This window comes from Anastrepha obliqua, unplaced genomic scaffold (assembly GCF_027943255.1).
Source record: "Anastrepha obliqua isolate idAnaObli1 unplaced genomic scaffold, idAnaObli1_1.0 ptg000009l, whole genome shotgun sequence".
NCBI lineage: Eukaryota > Metazoa > Arthropoda > Insecta > Diptera > Tephritidae > Anastrepha > Anastrepha obliqua.
This window is the reverse complement of record NW_026562178.1, coordinates 4,006,353-4,029,407: the sequence shown is the minus strand read 5'-3', so window position 1 is coordinate 4,029,407 and position 23,055 is coordinate 4,006,353.

The window sequence follows — 23,055 nt, the reverse complement described above, 5'->3', positions numbered from 1 at the left end:
AATGTTGATTACTTTACTTTATATTTCAAAACTTTACTTCTAACTGTACACGTTCAGCTTAAGACTGAAACATTCTATTACTTCACGTTCATTCAATCACAAGTTTTATGTCCAACTGAATACCCCATGCGAACGCACTTCGGCTTATAACCATCGTAATTTCTAGATCTGGCAGCTTGTATCTTCTGGCAAGTTCTGTTGTAGCACCAGTTTGTTAGTCACCTATCGTCTTCGTCTAGCTCATCTAGCGGTAGACCCAAAAAGCGTGCACTGTCTCGCTATCAGCTATCACCATCAAGGCTAATCCATGTCTTTGTTTGCCTCTCGTTCGCTATTGTTGCCAGTTGGTTTGCGAAACTTCACCATTCGCTACAGGATTATCTATTTGAAAGAGTTACTTGCACCATTGAGTAAGTAATCACATATAGTCACAATCTCGAACAAAAATTATTTTATATGTGGAGTACCAGCACGGGCATCTCATTTCCAATCAAATATGCAAGTACTGTTCGTCTCCTTTTTACATAAAGATACAGAAATCATCGCGCACTTGACACACAGCAGCTAAAACAATGACTATTCGCTATGACTGTCGCCATTTAGAAGACATGTTTACATACATATGGGTATGCATACATATACGAGGATACAGGCAGTTGTCACGACAAAAAATTTCGATTCACCAAGTATTTTTCTCTTCCTCGAGAAAAATATACTTATGGACAGCTCAAGCCCTTACTTTGAGATATATCTACTAGCGTTTTATGAATGAAATAGTTTTTGTTGAATTAAAGGACAGTTTAGAATGCTTGGCGGTGAAGCGGCCATCGCGCTGTGCATGCTCCAGCTTCTGCCTTTATGATGGTATTTTGTTTTTGTTAGTACAATATTTAAAATATCGACTTGGGGATGGCGAATTTCATTGAATAAATAAAAAATAAAGGATATGTACATATTGTATTTTATACAAATATGTATGTATATTTATGTAATATGCTCTATCTCCTTGTTGGAGCATAGGACGTCTAATGGTAATGTATGCTAGGCATAAAATTATTTAATTTATGCGCCATAAATATTTGCGTAAAACATGTAAATCAAAAAATCAGAAATAGACAAATCAAAATTTTGCCATAGCATTAAATATGCTATATTTTTGCTTTTTCTAAATAAGTCAACTCGTTGGAGAGGGTATCAGGCACATGGGCCTTGGAAAGGAAAAACTGCGCGGCCATCTGGCTTTATAGAGGGCTCGTTTTCCAAGAGAATCATAGTGCTGATGAAGGGTATGTGCGATCCAAAATAAATGGAATCAACTTCGTCAGTTGCTACGCAAGACCCAGTATGACAACAGTGTAGTAGGAACAGCTTCTTCAAAACATTGTACTGGAAGCTAGTGGGAAATCGCCTTTAATCATAGCGGGTGATTTTAACGCCTGGGCAACCGAATGGCGCAGCCGGCGCGCAAACAAAAGAGGAGAGATGCTTCTTGAAGCATTCGCTCCACTCCACATTACTGGTCTAAATAGCGGGCCAAATTACACCTACAGTTAGATGGGAATGGGGTCAGTCATAGATATTGCCCTGGCAAATGATTCCCTTGCTCAAAAGATCAAATGAAGGGTGAGCGAGGGTTACACCCACAGTGACCATCAAGCTATCATAATGGACATTACTGAAAGGAGCTTCAAATTACACCCTAGCTGACAGGTACAAAGTGGAAGCCAGAGAATCCTGATAAGGAAGTTCATAAATATATGACTGGGCAACTTCAACTGCCTGCTGGTTCTGCCGAGAATAGGACGAAACTCTTAGTAAAAAGACTAAGAGAAGCTTGCGATACCCCCATGCCCAGGCGAGTAATGCGCCAACACATATATCCATGCTACTGGTGGAACGAAAACATCAAATCACTAAGATCTGAATGCCTTTGCGCTAGACGCAAGATGCAGCGCACTAGAAGGAGCCCTGATTTTGTAGAAAATTTTCAAAATCTTAGACCATCCAGGCATGCGCTAAAAAAGCAATTAGAACTAGCAAGCAAGAAAGTTTCAAGATGTTTTTAGAGGAAGCTGATATCAACCTCTGGTGCACCGCGTACCGGGTGGTATTATCCAAAGCGAAAAGCGTACACATACCCCAAATTACTTGCCCAATAAGGCTGTGCAAAATTGGTACTACTCTTTTTCCTCAAAGATCTGAAAACATTTTTCCATACTGCACACAGCACGAAGCAGTTAACATCCCTCGTGTCACCGAGCAAGAACTCCAAGCGGCGTGTAATAAAACAAAGCCTACGAAAGCTCCAGGTCCAGATGGTATACCAAATAGAGCCCTAAACTCAGCGATTTCCAAACGTTCAGACATATTTCTAGCAGTATTCCAAACCTGCCTTAATGACGGCATTTTCCCAAAGAGGGGGAAGAAGCAAAACCTTGTGCATTAACCAAGGGCAACAAAAAGCCTGGCGAACCCGAGTCTTACCGATCAATATGTCTACTAGACACAATGGGAAAAATTTTCGAGAGTATTATTTTTCCCTTGGGGGAGCCTGTTATCCCTATAGGGCGCGTCCCCAAGTGGTGGATAGGGCAACGCCTCCCAGATATGAAAGGCCGGAGAGTAGGTCTCCCGCGAACCACACAGGTCGAAGACGTAAACTTCGTTTAAAAAAAAACTCCCTCAACCAAAGGTGCAACGCGACCCGTGCCTATTGAGTGGGTTTGGCAGCCGGGGGATAAAATTGGGCTGTCTCTTAACGGAGCCCTCCTGACATCAGGCCACCTCAGGTTGTAACGGTGGCCTTACCATGGTATGGGGCGCTGCCATGGCGGACCGATTATTTCCCCTATATCCAAACCCAGAACGAACGGACAAGCGGACGCACCCATTGACACAACAGATGGACAAATGGACAACACGGACCGACACTAACAAACTGAGGAAGTTGGGAACTTCCTCAGAGGATGAACTCTTAGCGTCCAGCCAAGAGACGGTTGATGACAAAGCTGTGGGCCATAGCACGCCATCAACCTTAAATCAACCATCTACATCCGGTGATGCCAAGGGCTAAAAGCGTCAAAACGTTAAAAAAATGCCCATCCAGGTATAAGCTTTACCAGAGGGCTCTGGCTATCCTCGGTAGAATAAGCAAAAATGAGGCCGAAGGGAAAACTCATCCAAAGGACGCGGCCAAGAAGGCGAGGTGCCAAAAGCTGGTCGATGAGTACTTGGCGTTCCAGGCCGCCCAGAAGGCAGAAGCCGTGAAACGCAATCGTTCGCAGGACGAAAGCGACAAACCTACGAAGAAGCACAAAGTGTCGGTTCAGACCGCTTCAATACCAAACCCAGCCAAACGCACATTTAATGAGGTGGCACCGGATCACTTGCAAATAGCGTTGATTGATGAAATAACTAACCGCGGTAAACCTGCATCGGAGAAGTGATCCGAAATTGAGGCGCGGCTGTGTCGCATTGTCGTCGATCACGTCATAGCAGCCCCGGAGGGTCAAGTGCCAGGATCTGACTCAATGGAGGTGGTCCGCGGATACAGGGTGATCAAGTGCAATCATCAACTCCCTCTTAACTTCCTGCAAACAGTTGTGGGCAAGATCCAGAAGGACTGAGAAGGTTTGAGGCTCGAACTAATCCCGGCCAGCGAGATCCCTCGACGGCCGAGGGCTCGCATCCGGATACCGAACATGGAGTTCGAAGCTAAGCAACTAATTCCATACTTGCAAGCACTCAACCGCACTGTTCCGATGGATGACTGGAGCATCATCAAAGCGGAGGCTACGCAAAAGAACATTGTGTCCTTCCTTCTCCAAATATCGGAGGAGAGCATCGAGCCACTGGGAAAAGTAGACAACAAACTTCGGTTCGGCGTCAGGAAAACGCACCTGAAGATATTCCGCTCTGCAAATCCGGAGGATGAATAGGACGATGTTGACGCCCCCAACGAGTTGATCACGGGCGTGCAGCTTGACGACGCCCCATCTACCAAAAGCGATGGCGCTAATGAGCAGCATCCGGGAGTGGAGCTTGGCGACGCCGTCAAGTTGTAAAACGACCAGTAGCATGGGTCTGAAGGTTGTCCAAATAAACCTGCAGCACTCGCGGGCAGCCTAACCGTTCTCCTGGCGGAGGAGGATGTCGACATCGCATTAATCCAGGAACCCTCGGTGTGGAGCACCGAGGTGAAGGGCTTTACTGGAAATAACCATTACCTTTTCTACAAACGAATGGAAGGTAACCCCAGATCTTGTATTGTAGCTAAGAAACATTTGAACATATTTTTAATACCATCATATTGTTCACAAGATGTGACGGCTGTTGAGGTGGAAGCCGCTGACGATGTCGGCATAATTATTGCTTCCATCTACATGGCACATGATCAGCCAGCACCACCCAAAGAGGCTCGTCAGCTTGTGAGTGAAGCTAGAAATAAGAACCTGCTACTCGGATGCGATGCCAACGCAAGAGGCTCTCTATGTGGCAGCTCGGAGACGAACGAACGAGGTGAGTCTTTTTACGACTTTATTATTAATACTAAACTGACGGTATGCAACAGAGGTAACACCACCACTTTCACCTTTCCTAGTACGGAGTACTTTGGGGGATGGGCGGAAGTGATTGATGTTGCTTTATTCTCCGAAAACAGTACGGTAAGGGTAGATAATTGGAGGGTTTCCAACAAAAATTCTTTCTCGCATCATAGCTTGATCCTTTACGAGCTGAATCTGAGGTTACACCCTTACCGTAACGAAACCCACTAAGAACTAATTGGAAAAAGTTCAAAAATGTAGTGAACAATAGGTTGGAAGGAATTCCGATCAGCAAAATCACTCTCACAGAAAACATTGAAAGTAGGGTTAAAACATTGGAGAAGACATTCAGTAGGTCCTACAAGACGTCGTGTTCAATTAAATATGGCAAAAAAACATATCCTCCCTGGTGGAGCAACGAGTTCTCGAAATTAAGGGAAGAAGCCACAGCATATTGCGGATGTAATAGTCACAAAAGAGAAGTTTGCATGGGCAATCAAATCGTTTTCACGTTTCAAATCTCCAGGCCCTGACGGGATTTTTACCAAGATGTAACAGGAAACTCTTGATAATATTCTGCCATGGCTAATGGAAATTTTCAAAGCGTGTCTACACCTAGGTTATATTCCAAAGGCAAATCGACGGAGTCAGCGCTTCACGCGGTAATCCGAGCAATAGAGGGGTCTCTAGCAAGCAAACAGTACACCATGGCAGCTTTTCTTGACATAGAAGGCGCATTTAATAACGTTAGTACTGATGCTATCCAACGGGCGTTAATAGACATAGGGGTGGAAAATTGTATCACCAATTGGATCATCTACAAACCAGGATAATTAGAGCTAATATGGGTAATCTCAACATAACAAAAAGAGTCCACAGGGGCACTCCACAGGGGGGAGTATTATCTCCACTCCTCTGGTTTTGTGTTATTAGTAAAATCTTAACAAAACTTAATGGAGGTGGGGAAAAAGTGGTCGCGTACGCTGATGTTGTGGTTTTAATGGCATCAGGACTGTGTCGCAGTACGATCAGTGGGATCATTCAAAGGGCGCTAAGGGCCTAAGCTTAAACGCGCGTAAAACGGAACTCATGTTATCTACGACCAGATATAAGATTCCAATTGTTAGTCTACCAAGCATTAACGAACACCCAGTGCAAAGTACTTAGGGGTAATTCTGGACTCCAAACTAAGATGGAAATTAAACATGGAAGAACGGGTAAAAAAGCAGAAATCGCTTTATATGCCTGTAAACGTAAGCTAAGAAGAAGATGGGGTCTTCGACCCAAATATATGTACATTATAGTTGTATAAGGCGGTTATACGACCAATTTTATCTCATGGCTCTGTAGTTTGGTGGAAAGCTCTAGAGAGAAAATACAACATCAAATTACTTGGCAGAATACAAAGGGTCGCTGGACGGAAAAAGCTCATGGCCATGCCAGTCTATTACTGCGACAAACACAGTATACCTCGAAGAGGACTGACTACATCGTCCCGACGGTAATACTTAGCAGAAGTTTTATCAATCTCTTTCCATCTCGGAACACTACAGTCTGTACAGATGGCAGTAAAATGGATTGTGGTGTTGGAGCTGGTATATATTCTCATAGACTTAAAATTGAAAGACCTGTGCGTCTCCCTAATGCTTGCAGTGTCTTTCAGGCGGAAGTACGGGCAATTGAGGAAGCTTGTAGGCTACTAATCACAGATCCCTCTTTTAAAGGCAATATCGTTATTCTTTCGGATAGCCAAGCTGCAATCCAGGCACTGGGTTTGGCTACAACAACCTCTAAAGTGGTGGAGCAAAGCAGGACTAGCCTTACCACCTTGAACGAAAACGATAAAGTTATCTTAATCTGGGTTCCGGGACATCGAAGCATCGAATGTAATAAAAAAGCGGATGAACTGGGAAGAAGGGGATCTGCCATGAATAACGCTTTTGCAGAATCGGTATTCACACCACTAGGTGCAGTCAAGAGTGCAATTTCCCTAAAATCCCTCCGAATCGCGGATTGCAGATGGAGAGATCAGACGAAATGCAAAATTAGCAGAACGTTATGGCCCACCTACAACCTTAAGCAATTGGAGACTAACGGCAGTCATAACTGGTTTTTGGTCTGTGGGAGAACAAGCAGCCAAAATGGGCATCCCTCACAACACATACTGTCACAGTTGCAAGCAACCGGAGAAAAAGGACACAATCTTCCATTTCCTCTGTGAGTGGCCTGCCCTTTGGAAGGATAGATTGTTAGCCCTGGGCAAACCGCTGATAGAGAGTCTGGAACAGCTCTCTGGCTAAGATGACAACAACCTAATAAGGTTCCTGAACCGCACAGACTGGATATAGTCATGTTGTTAATAACTGGGAAACAAGTTGGTAACGAGGATGTGGCAACAAAATGGTGCGGAAGCGCTAGTTGGATTCTGGAAGAATCACCACTTTAACCAACAAACCATTATTAAATTAGCTGAGCGTAAGACTGATGTAGTTCTAATAAGCAGCAGAAAGATAGTGGAAACTATAAAAGTAAATGTTGGGACTGTAACTATTAGTTCACTATTAAATACCTGGGAGTGATGATTGACAGTCGTTTAAACTTCAAAACGCACCTGGAATATGCTACGAAGAAGGCATCAAGTGTGCAGTCCTGTCTGTTGCGAATAATGGCAAACAACGGCGCACCTAGCCATAGCAAAATAATATCATATAGCAGGGTAGTCAGCTCCGTTCACTTATAGTCTAAGCAGAGGGGGATCTGCCATGAATAGCGTTCTTGCAGAATCGATATTCACACCATTACGTGGAGTCAAAAATACAATTTCCCTAAAATACCTCCGAATCGCGGATTGTAGATGGAGAGACCAGACGAAATGCAAAATTAGCAGGACGTTATGGCCACCTACAAACTCAAACAATCGTCAATGTTGTTAAACATGAGCCAAAATGGGCATACCTCACAACACATACTGTTACAGTTGTAAAGAAATGGAGAAAAAGGAAACAATCTTCCACTTCCTCTGTGAATGCCCTGCCCTATGGAAGGACGGATTGTTAACCATGTGCAAACCGCTGTTTGAGAGTCTCGAACAACTAACTGTCTGGCTTCGGTGTCAACAACCTAATAAAGTTCTTAAACCGCATAGACTAGATATAGTCATACTGTAAATAACCGTAAAACATGTTGGTAACGAGGATGTGGTAATAAAATGGTGCGGATAGGCTAGTTGAATTCTGGAAGAATCACCACTTAAACCATCCAACCAAATTTAAGGGAAATCTTGGATCTAGCAGGATCTAGGTTCGAGAAGTTCCATGGTAAAATCGAATTCTATGCATTCTTTCTGGGTGGTTTTTTATAAGATTCATCACCCAAATTCAATTTAGGATGTTCTTTCAATTATATTTTTACAAAGTAAGTAAAGTAAAATAATTCTTTATTTAAAATTAACATTTACTTAATACTTCTTGTATATATTTTGCTTTACGATATCATCAACAGCTCCTAAAAGAAGCCGCGCCACAGCTGAGCAACTCTATAGCAAATTTCTTTTACCGCTTGCCGCTCCACTTGTGTCATTGCAAACCTCACCTTTGCGCACACATTAGTGTAATTGATTGCATCTATTACACTATGTATGCTTCAGTTAATAGACGACTGGCTCATGGATATTCCCCATTGTTTACCTACGGGTCGTTGATAACACCCAGTTGCAAATAATCGCTGTGAAGCTAGAATCTTGGTAATATAAAGGCACAATTTAGAATTGAATTAGCTTTAAGGCTATAAGATTTAACTGTTTTTCAATCGAAATCGCCGTTATTCTGGGACTAGAGGTCTAGATGGCTGTCTAGCTGAGAAATTAGCTCCTTAGTCAAGTCTGCAGTTAACCGGAATAGTTTTTGGAACTCCCCTGTAGTCAAATAGAAAGGATTATCCACATCCCGGAGCAAACGTCGATCGACCGTTTAAGGGTTCACTATCTCCTCTCCACGCGATAAGTCATAAGCTAAATACTCAAAGGATAAATTCGCGTTTTTTAATCAGTTTTTGTAAATGTAATTTCAAAGTTTTCATTCATACTAGTAGTTGTTGTTTTCTCGTGCAATTTAACCACACCAAAATTGTTGTGTTGCATAGTTAGTTGGGACTCCTAATATTGTTCCACATATTTGTTTGTTTTACTACTCAAACGCGATGGATTCTGTTTAAATGTGATTTATAGTGTGCGTTATAATATTTGATTTAAATCTAAAATTAAGATATTGTATTGTATGTTTTCAAAGTTTATTATTAGATTTCGCCGGCGGAGTTGGGACAAAGGGAGTGTGCAACATTATATTTTGCGCTCGAGCATTATGTGCTGTAAAGGTTAATCTTCTTGACTATGTGAGGGTATGGGTAAAGGACAAAGCTTTGAAATTTAACACTTGTAGGTGCCGCGTTGAGTGCGAACGGTCACTATTCGGACTAGATTGTCCTGACCAGGATGCGATTCGATGATGCGAGCAAATATCCACACGTTGCGAGGCAACCTGTTGTCCTTTACGACACACTGTTGACACCGCTTCGGTCGGGATTGAAGATGTGTCAGCCAATCCAAAACAGCTGTAGCATTTATTAAGTTTGAACGAACTTAGCGAAATATAAACTGCAGTTGAGGCAGCTGGTAGCGAAAGTAAAGAATCCGCAATTGGGAAATGAGCTGGCGTTAGAACCATCAAGTTATCTGGGTCTGATGTCAAAGGCATAATAGCCTGGATTTTAAACATGCCTTGAGTGCTTCATAAGTGCACCATCCACTCGTTTTAAGTGATATTTAACGGATTTTACGTTCGTCTCCCACAGCCCGCCAAAGTTGGGTGAGTATGGAGGGTTAAAGTGCCACTGAATACCTTGATTTTCCAATTTGGATATAATTTCTTGTTCTACGGCTTTTACAAATGTACTTTGACTTATTTGAATTTTGCTATAAATGTCTTTGTATATGCCTCGTCGCCCGATGAACCTTTGGAGAGCCCATAAAAAGTTTTCCATGAACATGCCTGTAACAGCTTCGAAACGAATGCATTTGGTTGCTAATTAAATACAAATGGCCACATAACCTTGCCTAACCTTGTTAGGTCATGCCCCCACGAAATTTATACGATTTTAGCTCAATTGCGCCTGTGTAATCGACCCTTGTTGCTAGGAATTGACGTTGTGGTGGATTAAATCGATGCAATGGAAGAGAAGATCACCTATAAGTTGTTCAGCCAGCTTTGGCTGACTTCGAAAACATTTATTACAATTTCGAAGTTGCTGTCAAACAGTACGCCGCACGCTTATTACCCAAAATTGTTGCCGTAGTTATGTCAGAGTTAATTGTACCGCCATGTAATAACCGCATTGGAAATAACCAGGTTACTGAAATGATGATTGCTTGGTAAGATAATAAGATGTTCTTGGTTGAAGGGCAAGTTTGAGCGTAGAGTTAGACCTCGTACTCGAAGAATTTGTTGAACGTCCAGAAAATGGGTTCAATTCTGAAGTTTACTGCAGTTCGGCAGTGGTCTTTCATTTCGAACAGTATGCATTTCTTTGGAAAATGCTTCTTGTGGTACATTCGTGACAAGGCTTACTAAGCTCTCTTTTAGTTCGACAACAGTAAGAGGCCAACTTAGACAGATCTGGCTTCTTGACCGACTGCGGCAGTTATAAACAAAACGATTCATGTAGGCACAAACATGTAACTAAGAGTACCTTAACAGTAATGAATCTTGGTAAGTTGAAACATGCACTTGAACGTGATTCGATTGGCTTCAGCTAAATCTTCACTAACGACAAATTTTTCCGTACTAAATTTTCGTAAACTATTTTCTGACTGCAAATCTCACTTTGGACCCTCCTATCATAGTTTAAGCGTTGAAAGTCTAGCTGGTGTTAGTCCTAGAGGCCGCAAAGCGATGATGTTGCATCTGACAAATAGTATGTGTTCGAGTTCGAAATCGCTTAGTGCATAAAAAAAAGGCATGTAGTTGTAGGGATTCGACGTATATTGGCTCATAATGGAGCCATCTTGGTACCGTGATGCAGTGCAAGGTAGTTTTTTTTTTTTTTTGTCGGGACAACTAGTAAGTGCAGCACTCAGACATTAATTGAGTCCATTGTACTACACTTGGATTCCCTTTTAATTTTCTGTAAATCTACCCGATCTCCGAAGAAATCTGAGTAGATCTTGTGGTGCCAAGGAGCCAAGATGGTCGCTTCTTAACACATCAATGCCAAAGACCTCAAACCTGGTGCGAGCGAAGGCGGGGCAGACACACAGGAAGTGGTCCGCCGTCTCATGCTCCTCTTCACAAGCTGGGCAGAGTACACTGTCTGAGTTGCCCAACCTTTCCATGTGCTTTGCCCACAGAAAGTGGCCCGTCATCAGTCCAACAAGCCGTCTGCACTCCCCTCCGCTTAATGACAGAACGGTTTGCGACAGTCGATCGGACATGACAGGTAACATCAGTTTTGTCCATCTGCAGCCTCTCTCAGCTTGCCAAGCTCGCTTGTGGGTGGTAGTTACCCATTTGCTAACAGTGGCTGTGATGGCCGCAGAAGGGAGTGGCAAAAAGAGTCAGAGGTCTCGTTACCCGCGATACCCACGTGTCCCGGGACCCATGTTAGCATCAGGCTATAATGTCTACCGACATAGTTCAGCCTGGATTTACAGGACTTGACTGCCCTTATTGTCGCTGGGGGGCTGTCTAAGGCCATAAGCGCAGCTTGGCTGTCGCTGCAGACACATATAGATCTGCCTCTCCATCGTTTTTCCACAACAAAATTCATCGCTTCTTGAACTGCATACACCTCCGCCTGAAACACAGATGCATGCATTCCAAAGTGCAGTTTCGTCCCGATGGAGTCCACGTAGACCCCAGACCCGGAGCCATGCTCGGCCCTGGAGCCATCCGTAAAAATGCGAAAACAGTGTTTGCCGGGCTCGTTTTCTGAGTCTGCCCACAACTGAGCCTCTGGTAGCACTACACTGTAACTCTTTTCAAGTACCACTCTTGATGGCATGGAGTCAAGAGGCATGGAGAGAATCGTTGAATCGATGTCCATGCCTTCTCTGTGTTTCAGTCTGCAGATGGCCTTCAAGGCCTCTCCTTGGATGAAAGCATCAAGTGGTGGTAAACTAATCAGAGCATCTAGTGCCAGGCCTACAGTAGTCGGAAAAGCTCCGGTGCAACAGATGGCCACAGTGCGTTGTAGTCTCGATAAGGTCCTCCTGACTCCCAATAGAGAGAGTCTACTCACCCAGACCACTGATGGAAAGGTGATAATGGGTCTTATCATAGCCGTGTATATCCATAGGACCTTGCTGGGAGAGAGACCCCACGTTTTCCCAAAGACACCTTTGCACTGCCAGAAAGCTGTCAGTGCTTTGGTTGCCTTTGTTTCATCGTGTGCTTTCCATAGGAGCTTACTGTCGGGGATTACTCCAAGATATTTAATGCCTTGTATAGCTGGATTGTGACTCCTTTTAGCTTTGGCAGAACGAGTGCATCAAGCTTCCTCCTTCTGATAAAGAGGACAATACCAGTCTTGGCGGGATTTGCCGATAGCCCAATCGCACAACACCAAGAGTCAATCCGATCCAGAGTTTTCTGCACTTTCCTGCAGGTGTTCATAAGCGAAGGGCCTGTTACCAAACAAGCAACATCGTCCGCATATGCTTGTGCGTAGACTCCCGAATCGTTTAAGGTGGTGAGTAGAGGATCGATTACCATGCACCAGAGCAATGGAGACAATACACCTCCATTAACCCCAGATGACACCAGCAGATCTTCCTCTGCTCGCACCGAAACGATTCTTTGGGCCAGCATCGAACGAATCCAATTTACTAGCACCCGGTCTACGCCGTGCCTACTAGCAGAGTTACACATTCTGTCAAAAGTGGCATTATCAAACGCCCCCTCTATGTCTAAAAAGATGCCCATAGCGTAGTCCCTCCTGTCGATGGTCAGCTCTACCCTAGCAACAAGGTTTTGCAGTGCCGACTCGCAGGATTTTCCACTCTGATAGGCATGCTGAAATAGAGACAGAGGGTGAGCCTTCAGCGACTTCTGACGTATGCACAGTTCCACCAGTCGTTCGAGACTTTTCAGCATGAAAGAAGTCATGCTGATGGGTTTAAAGCTTTTGGGGCTGGTGTAGTCGTCTTTTCCAACCTTTGGGATGAAAGTGACCCTCACCATCCTCCAAGAGCGTGGTATGTAAGCCAGTGCCAGGCATGCCGAGAAGATTTTCTTCAGGGCTGCAGTCACGAATTCTGCACCCTCCTTCAGCATGGCATGATATATGCCATCTGGTCCGGGCGACTTGTAGCCGCCAAAAGATTTGATGGCAAATCGAATGGCGGCCCCATTCACCACAGATCCGTTGCCAGTCAGGCCGAGAAGGTGTAACAGCTCAGACAACTGCTTCTATCAATAAGGGCTGTTGCCGGCTGATGCTTATCTGATTACCAGGAAAATGAGATTCCATCAGCAAGCTGAGTGTCTCACTTTTCCGCTCCGTGAAGGAGCCATCAGATTTCCTAAGTGACCCCAGCTTTGCAGTTGGGTCCCTTTTCAGGATCCTAACCAATTTCGCCGTGTCACTCAAAGATTCAATACCGCTGCAGAATTCCCTAAATGAGGCTCTTTTCGATTCCCGAATAAGCCTCTTGTAGTTCTTCTGAACATCACGATATCGCTCCCAATCCTCTGCAAGGTTAGTCTAGAGGGCCCGGTTTAGAAGTTTTCTCGACTCACGCCTCAACATCTGGAGCTCTCGATTACACCATGGAACGGGAGTCCGGCTAGGGAGAAGTCGAATTGGACAGGCTGACTCAAAACATTCGGTTAGGGCAGCGTTGAGTTTCTCAACAGCCGTCTCAATGGCCTGTTCTTTTCGAAGTCTTGGTGGCGTAACGTCAAGGTCCCGCAACGCCTCCCTAAACTTCTGGCAGTCTGTTTTTCTTGGGTTTCTAGAGGGCAATGGCATTTGTGCCTCCTTGCCACACTGAAACTCAATGTACCTGTGGTCCGAGCACGAATCTTCGGCAAGGACTCTCCAGTTCTTGATTGGCCACCCAAGTTTTGAGTTTGATAGGGTTAGATCAATCACCTCCTTCCTTCTAGCTGTTACAAACGTTGGCTGTGAGCTCTTGTTATATATGTCTAGGCAGGAGGACGCGATAAATTCGAATAGTCGAGAGCCCCGTCCATTGCACTTGCTACTGCCCCAGATTGTATGCTGGGCATTAGCATCGCATCATAGGATGAGGCCCAGACGGCGCCGCTCACAGAACCTCACGAGACTAGTGGCCTTCCCGGGTGGTGGCCCTTCCAGAGCATCGTAAGGAAAATAAGCAGATGCAATCACAAACTTCGACCATCCGCGTCTACCTCTGTAACACACCTCAGCCGCTACCTGGTCTCGACAACAGAATTGCTCAAGACCCGTCACAGTGAGATGGGATGATACTATAAGACCGGTCCTAGGTCTACTAGAACTCCTGTCATATAATAACGTGGCCCCTTTCAGCGCACATAAGCCACAGAGACGGCCCCTAAAGACCCTGGGCTCTTGCACTGCTGTTATGTGCGGTAATGTGTGCAGCTGGGAAAGCCTTCTACTTAGTAGTGCAGTAGCCGCTTTGGAATGCTGCAAGTTAATTTGCGTCACCGTCAAGGGACGGTAGCTACAGAAACCGTCCGAGCCAATCACTTGGGAAAGACATGGAAGCTGACCGTCCCAAAGAAGAGACTCAGATGGTTCCCGTACCGTGAGCCCATGAAATCAACACTGGCCTCGTCCACTCGCACCACAAGAGAGACGACTCGCCAAAGCCTCGTGTTGATGGCCGGATTCTGGGCACGTAGACAGGATAAGACATCCGCCGTAGACAGGTCTGGATCCGGAATAAAGCAGTTGTCTTTCCTGAGGGGTACACTCCCCTCGCTGTAGACTGCGAAGCGAGTGGTCCCCATGGGGGGCACGTTATTGACCACGGTCCTGATCCACTCGAAGTTAGCCAGAGACGCGCACGTCACCTTTATGGTGCCGTCCTTTGTCTCATAGGCCTTCACGTTGGCTTCAGGACCGGAGGCAATAACCTGACGCATCAGTTGACTTTTGCAGTATTTGATTTCTGAATCCGTCAGCTGATGGTAAGGCCCCAGTTTTCCAATCAAAGCCACAGGTCGTGGGCCAGCAGCCTTCTCGCTATAGGATGGCTTGGCCGCACCCTTGGATGTGCTTGGGCGAAGGTCCAGCTCCCTATCCTCCACTGACGAAAATTTCACCGGGCAGACAACTGTGCTGGACATTTTTTCGAGGCGCCGATAGGGACGTGGCTCAGCAGAACCTTTTCCCGCCACATTGACTGGCGCCAAGACCACGCTCGTACCTTGGGGGGGTCGTGGCTCGGCCATTGGCGGCAACCGCAGGGCAGGGAGGTGTGCTGCTTTCAGCCACCGTCTTTCTTCGCTTACCTCGAGAGCGAGACAACTTGGGAGTGCCCGTGCCCACCGAGGATTCGGTAGCTTCCGTGGGTGTCACTTCCGCTGACCGAGGTCTTTTGAAAGACACAGACGCAGAAGGGCCGGCAGAGCCACATGAGGATTTCTCCCGCATGGGAAGCAGGGAAACGTTTTTCAGACTCTGAAGGAGAGGAGATTGCGATAGCAACCCCCGTCTCCTCCAGGATTCGCTATCGCTCGTAGAGCTGAGAGACTTGGGTAATGGGTAGGGCCTCCAGAATCCATACCTCTGCCGCCGAAGCGGGTGGATTGCCACTTGTGTGGATTCCACCTGGAGTAATAGATCCATTGTTTTCCAATACCTTTTTGGTTTTTTTTGGGACTCCTCTCTAGCCAGTTTGGTTCGCGGATGGCACCCTGACTCTATGCCAACTTTGAGTCATCACACGAGTGTTGAACCCACCCCATCAGGGAAGGCCACTCTTGTGATGCCAGGACTTTCCTATCCACCACCTGGGACGCGCCCGATGGGAGATCAGGCAAGTCCACACGGGCAAGGTAGATAATCCTGTCAAGAAATTTAGCCATGTCAGATTCAAATCTGCAGGTAGCAATTCGTCCCATGCTAATGGCATGTGTATTTGATCGTCACACTGTATCCTCAAGGACCACACGGATTTAAGAAGTAGTATTGATCGTTTTGTAGAAAAAAAGTTAATTAGAAAATTAAGTTTATATTGGACAATATCCTTATTTGGTTGCCAGTACATGCCTAGCGTTTTTACAGTTTCGTGTTAGCTAATTTTAGGAGGTTGTTCTCTAACTAGTGATTGGGAAGTAAGCCGTCAAGCAGCGTCGAGGCATTACTACTCCATTTTCGCACCTCCATACCTGCTGAGAGTAGCGCTGATATTACTTGTTTGCGGATCGCTGTTGCTGCTTCTATCGGATGACATCCAGTAAGTATGTCGCCCACATAAGTTTTTGAGCACAGACTCTGCAAGTCGACATGACGTTTTTTTCGTCTTCGGCGAGTTGATGTAGCACTCGTATTGTAGTGTAAGGAGCCGAGGATGTCCCGACCTTAACCGTACTAAGACAGTATTCTTGTATATCGTTTGCTTTTTTACGCCATAAGAAACGTTGATACTGAGAGTCTTCCATTTGCATGTCTATGCATACATTTTTTGTATGCCCGCTGTAAATGCGAATTTTGACGCAATGCTTTGGCGCTGTTCTCGTCGAAGGGGTCACTTGATTGAGAGACAAATATTCTTTAATGTCCTTTTCATAGCGCACTCTGAGATCGTTATTGCTCTGGAGCTTCCGCTTTAACTGATGAAAACGATTGAGATCGTCCAAGTGTCTGAGACTCATCAACTAAAAGTTTTAGAGGCAATCTCACTAGTTATTTGCCATTTGGGTGACGCCTATGCGTTTTCTCAAAGTGCCTTTCACACCAGCTTTCCTCATCTGTAAGAGGTCGCTTATTGGGAACTTGATCGAATTCAAAAAAACGTTGAGCAAGTGAGTCTAGTTCGAGTGTGGTATGATGGCAAGAAATGGCAGTATTACTTTATTGTATGGGTGCAATCTTGCCTGATAAGATTCATCTTTGTCAACTGTTCCAAACCGCGTTTCATGTTCGTTGAGCGAACATGTCTGTGCCGATGAGCACATGCCAAAGCTTGCAATGTGCTTGCAACGATGAGTTGTATTGTTACCCACACCTGATATCTCTGCCGAAGTACGGCGATGTGGCAATCCAATGGTTCGAACTGTGTATTCCGAACACACGACCGGAGCCTTGATCTAAAAAGGCGCGCACTACCAACGTCTGACCTGTGACATCATTTACAAGTTTGGCAAGAGCGGTAGCTAATAGCACTGTGCGAGGAGCTTGTTGCGTCGACGCTGTATGGAGTTGAGTAGCGTACGTTGATGTGGAAGTCGTTTCCATAGAACGAGTCGGGGAAGGTTGATTTGAGAAGGCCTAATCGTGGGAAAGTATAGCAGAGTATAATGACGTTGGCCACACTGTAGGCAGTTCTTTGTGCTAGGACATTGAAGCACGGTGTGTGACCCGCTCAAACAATTGAAGTTTCTGTTTATCAACGATAGACTTTCTTGCAAAGCAATAAAGAAAGTTGGAGCAACGATGCAATACGTGGGCGTCACCGCATAGGGAACATGAGTTAATTTTCTTCGGTTGTGCAGTGGTATGAAAGCTGTTTTTGTTTTGACTACATTTCTTTAATTTCCGATAATGGTGGCTATTAAATGCCGTGGTGTCAAGTAAGCTATGATATTTGGGCAAGGAATGAGAGTCGTTTGGAACATTTTGTTTTTTAATTTGATTGATGGTGACAAGACGGCTGTTTAAAAACGATTACATTGTTTCAAATGTGGGGATGCTAGTGTCACTGCCTAAATGATGTTCCCACGCCTGATGCGTTTCATTTGGTAGTTTTGTTGACAAAATATACGTGACCCAGTGATTGCATTCAGAAATTGGAATTTTTAAGAGTTTAAATTCGTTGATGCGTTCAATAGCGACATTTAAAAAATATCTGTTGGCATCGGAGCGTTCCTTCGTAAGTGAAAGCAAACTAAAAAACTTATTCATGTGATGCATGAAAAGCAAACAAGGATTATCATAATGCTTCACAATTAAACTCCAAGCGGTCGGACAATTTGTTTCGGTTAATGCTATTTGCTTAATATCGCGATACTTGTCTGAGAGTAGAGCTTGCATTAAGAAATGAAATTTTTGAATGGCGTTCAGAATTGTATTTGTGTGAATTAAGCGCACAAATGCGTCTTGAAAAGCTGGTAGAATTGCCTGCAAACAATGGTAATGGTAGTTTGAGCAACTCAATTGAGGAGTGAGTTCCCGCAAACTTTTTTTCTAACAATTTCACTTTTTCCAGCCACACCTGACAATATGACTTAGTTTTTCTAGTGGTGGCGTCCTTTTTAAAGTTTTTCTAGAGCTGTCTCATGTTTCCAAATCGATCTGCCTGCATCGTAGCTAAAGCTTCTGCATTCCCTCTTCCATTATCAGATAAGTTATCTTCAGCAATTTTTATCATTTTACCTATCGCCCTAATTACTCAATGTACCTCACTCAAGAAGTGTAGCGCAACAAAAATGCTCAATGACACTAGTTTAAAAATTTTCAGTTTTAAAAATGGTCCTCGGCCAAAAAGCGTCTTTTAGACAAATTTGAGGTCCCTGAAATCAAAAATGACTTTTATTTTTTTTTCCAAAGAACGGTTTCCGAGATAGTCCCAAAAACCTGCTTTTAGTGCAATAGTGCAGTTATTACCTGCAATCTCGAAAACAGTGCGCGCCATTTCTTTGAAGAGCATAAGTTTCGAAAGGCACACATATAACCTATATGGCAATATATACTTCGTGTCAGTGGAAGTCGTAGTTTTCGCAAAACAGCTGTTGAAAGTTAAAAAAAGGCATTTTTGACGTTTTTTACTAAATTATTAAAGTTTCTTAACTTTTTTCTGGAACAAATTATACCGACATTAGACAGGTTTTCTGAAAGACAATTTTGTCAGCTACATTTAAAGCTTAAGTTTGTATGAATCGACGAAAAATTGTAGAAATTATAACATATTATGTTTTCTTTTTCGTGCTTTTTTTAGTCCCCATTTATTTTACACATCTGTTCATTGACATTAAGTACCAGGTTGCCCATATTCGACGGACCCATCTGGCAACTCTGTATTTTTTTACAGAGACGTCAGATCGCTTAATGACATACCGCGTTGGAAGCGTCAGTCCAAGCAGATTTTTACCATGGAACAGTACACGCCACGCGAGCGCTCCCAAATTGTTGAAATTTACATTCAACAAAAGAAGTCAATTGTGAAAGGAAGGAAATTGTGATGCCAATTATTCGTCGAAAGCGTATGAGGCAGTTCTGGTTTCAACAAGACGGCACTCCACCACACACAGCTCGCACCACAATTAATTTTTTGAAGAAATTGTTTCCTCGTCGTTTGATATCGAAAAATGGCGATTTTGACTGGCCACCGCGTTTGCCCGATTTAACGCCACCTGACTTCTTCTTGTGGGGATATTTAAAATCAATGGTTTATATTAATAAGCCAAAGACCATAGAAGAGCTCAAGAACAACATCCGTGAGGAAAAAGCCGCTATTCCAGCCAAAATGTTAGCTAAAACTATGGAAAGTCCTGCAAAACAGGCACAATACGCCGTACAGGCTCGAGGCGGCCATTTAGAGATATCATATTCAAAAAGTGATGTCAACAAATTTACTTATACCAAATAAAATGATTATTATCGTCAATATCAAGAAAATTGTGTTTTTCTTTGATAAAAAAAAAAACACATGGGTCCGTCGAATATGGGCAACCCAGTATGTTGTTTGGTTAGGATTTATATACATTGCTTAATGGTCAGTGACAAAAGCGATAAAATTAAAATAAACGAAATAATATACAATTAAATAATGTACAATACAAGTTTCGCCTTACATGATTACAATTGTACAACTATTTTAACTATTTTTTTACATATTTATGGTGTTTTAGCATTTATCATACTAGGTCGCTTGGTCGGGTTCTCTTTAAACGTCTTTTTGCGATTCTTTCCCTTTGTATGTATTGCGTGTGTATTTTTTCAAAGTGCCTTGTTGTTATCTTTTTGATATCTTCGTCTACTCTTGCTATATTAAAAGTCGTGTGGATTTCATCATTCCTCGTGTGCCTGTCAGACATAGTCAAAATTCGAAGAATCTTAGATTGCTGTTGTTGGTTTTTTTTCTATATGAGTTTTTTAGCCATTCCCCACACCTGTAGTCCATATAGCCAGATTGATTTAATCATAGTTTTGTACACTAACAGCTTGTTCTGTATAGTGAGTCTGGATTTAGAGCAGACTAACCAATGAAGTTGTCGAAGTTTTTCTTTTATTTGTTTGACCTTTTGCTTTATGTGGTGATACCAATTTAGTTTGGAGTCCAAGTGAATTTCCAGATATTTAGTAGTTGATTCTATTGGAATTGCTTTGTTATTTATTTTAATTGGAACTGCGGTAAATTTTGTTTTGTTAGTAAATATAACCTGTACGGTTTTGTCTTCATTTATTTTATAGGCACCTGTTATCAAACCATTCCTTAACTGCGTTTGTGTATCGCTGCAGTTTTTCAGTAGCGATAATTAAGCTTTTTTCTGATGCTAATAGTATTGTATCGTCTACGAACGTTGAAGAATTAGTTTCGTCAGGAGGTGGTATATCTGCGGTGAATAAAACATATAGTAGAGGGCCAAGAACGCTTCCTTGCGGAACTCCAGCAGTTATTTGATGAATATCTGAACATTGATTGTCATATTTAATATAGATAGTAGTCAAAAGGTAGCATTCTTTTGATTTTGTGGAGTAAGCCTTTGTGCCACACTTTGTCAAACGCTATAGCTACGTCCAGAAATACTGCAGCACAGTATTTGTAATTCTATCGATCTGTTGAATAGTCGAATGTTTTTTCCTAAATCCACATTGATGATCCGGTATTACACGTTTTTGGTCCAGAAAATGGCTTATTCGAGTATGCAGTAATTTTTCAGCAAATTTTAGATATTGTCGGTAATAATCTTATTGGTCTATATGATGACACGGTAGTTGGACCTTTACCTGGTTTTGGCAATGCAATAATCTGCTTTCATCCGACCATATTTTGCAAAGGAGCTGATGCATGCACCTTACCAGCTCCTCACCGTCATGTTTGAATAGCTCAGCCGGCAGTCCGTCGGCCCCCGCGACTTCATTGTTCTTTAGCCGCGTTATCGCTATTCTCACTTCGTCATGGTCGGGTAGCGGAACATCAATTCCGTCGTCAACGATTGGGGTATCGGGATCTTCACATTCTCTGTGAAATTCGCAGCTGTCACTATTTAGTAGGTTCGAAAAGTGTTCCCTCCATAATTTAAGAATGCTCTGGATGTCGGTCACCAGATCGCCGTCTTTGATCTTACAGGAAAACGCCCCGGTCTTGAAACCTTCTGTAAGCCACCGAAATTTCTGGTAGAATTTTCGGGCGTTGTTCCTATTGGCCAGCATCTCAAGCTCCACGCACTCACGTATTTCGGCCTCTCGTTTCTTCTGTCGAATAATACGTCTCTCTTCCTTTCTTAGCTCTCTGTAGCGATCCCACATGGCTTGTGTTGCGCCCGATCGCAGCGTGACTCTATAGGCAGCGTCTTTTCTTTCGGCGGCAGCATGACATTCCTCGTCGTGCCAACTGTTTTTTCGGGCTCGCCGGAATCCAATTTCTTCTTCGGCGGCGGTACGCAGAGAACGAGAAATGTTGCTCCATTGCTCGTGCGTGCTGGTTTGTTGGGCAGTACTCTCTGAGAGCAGGAGTGAGAATCGGGTGGCGAATCTTCTGGCTGTCTGTTGGGATTGCAGCTGTTCGATGTGAAACATTCTTTGCGTAGTTAGATGGACGCTTTCCGCTGCACAGAGGCGTGTGCGCAGTTTGGCTGCAACAAAGTAATGATCCGAGTCAATGTTGGGTCCTCGGATCGTACGTACATCTAACACACTAGAAGCGTGTCTTCCATCTATCACAACATGATCAATCTGGTTTCGGAAGGTGTCTCTCCCACAACAAATCCGACACCGAATTTGCGCTCCTTTACATGGCAACTGTAGTATACGTCGCAAGGTCGTATGGTTTTTTTGCCTCGCCCCGTCCATCGCATCTCTTGGATGGCAGTGATGTCAGCCTTTACTCTCACGAGAACATCAACCAGCCGGGCAGAGGCACCTTCCCCATTAAGGGATTGGACATTCCAGGTGCAGGCCCCCAAATCGTATTCTTTATTTCGTTTTCAGGGGTCGTGATCAGTGTTGGAAGTTCTCATCCGAGGATTTGTTGCTGTTTTCATTGGGGGGGGGCTTTTTAAGTGGCGGGTCCCAAACCCAGCGCACAACCATCAATCCTGGAATGCTTCACCTTCTCACGTTCGCTCACTCCCGAACGGGTGTTCGGAAGCTACCCAGAGGATACGTGGGCTAATCCCGGACGTTGTGAGCTGCTTGAACCATATGCAGAAGAATCATCCTGGCCACTCCCAAGTGAATGGCGATCAGTAACTTTCCCCACTTGCGTGGACTTTTACACATGGAACCATCCTCCATTGACGTAGCCCCGATGTGAAAATGAGTTTCATCAGAAAAGATGATTTTCCGGTAAAAGTCCTCATCTTCGGTCAAACGATTTTCTGCCCATTGAGCGAACCGAAAACGCATTGGATGGTCATAAGGCTTCAGCTCTTGCACCATATAGCGTCCCATTTCGTAAATGTAAAACCTTTCAGTAAATTATGAACACATTTGACATGTCATTTGTGTTCTTCTTCTTCTTAATTGGCGCTATAACCGCTTACGCGATTTTGGCCGAGCTTAACAAAGCGCGCCAGTCGTTTCTTTCTCGTGCTAACCGGAGCCAGTTGGACACACCAAGTGAAGCCAAGTCCTTCTCCACCTGATCTTTCCAACGCAGAGGAGGCCACCCTCTTCTTCTGCTACCACCAGCTGGTACCGCATCGAATACTTTCAGAGCCGGAAAGTTTATATCCATTCGGACGACATGACCCAGCCAACATAGCCGCTGGATCTTTATTCGCTGCACTATGTCTATGTCGTCGTAAAGCTCATCGTTCCATCGTCTGCGATATTCGCCGTTGCCAACGTGCAAAGGTCCAAAACTCTTACGCAGAATCTTTCTCTCGAACACTCCAAGCGTCGCTTTATCGGATGTTGTCATCGTACAAGCTTCTGCGCCATACGTTAGGACGGGCATGATGAGAGTCTTGTAGAGTGTTAGTTTTGTTCGTCGAGAGAGGATTTTACTGCTCAATTGCCTACTTAGTCCAAAGTAGCACTTGTTGGCAAGAGAGATTCTTCGTTGGATTTCAAGGCTGACATTGTTATCGGTGTTAATGCTGGTTCCTAAATAAACGAAGTC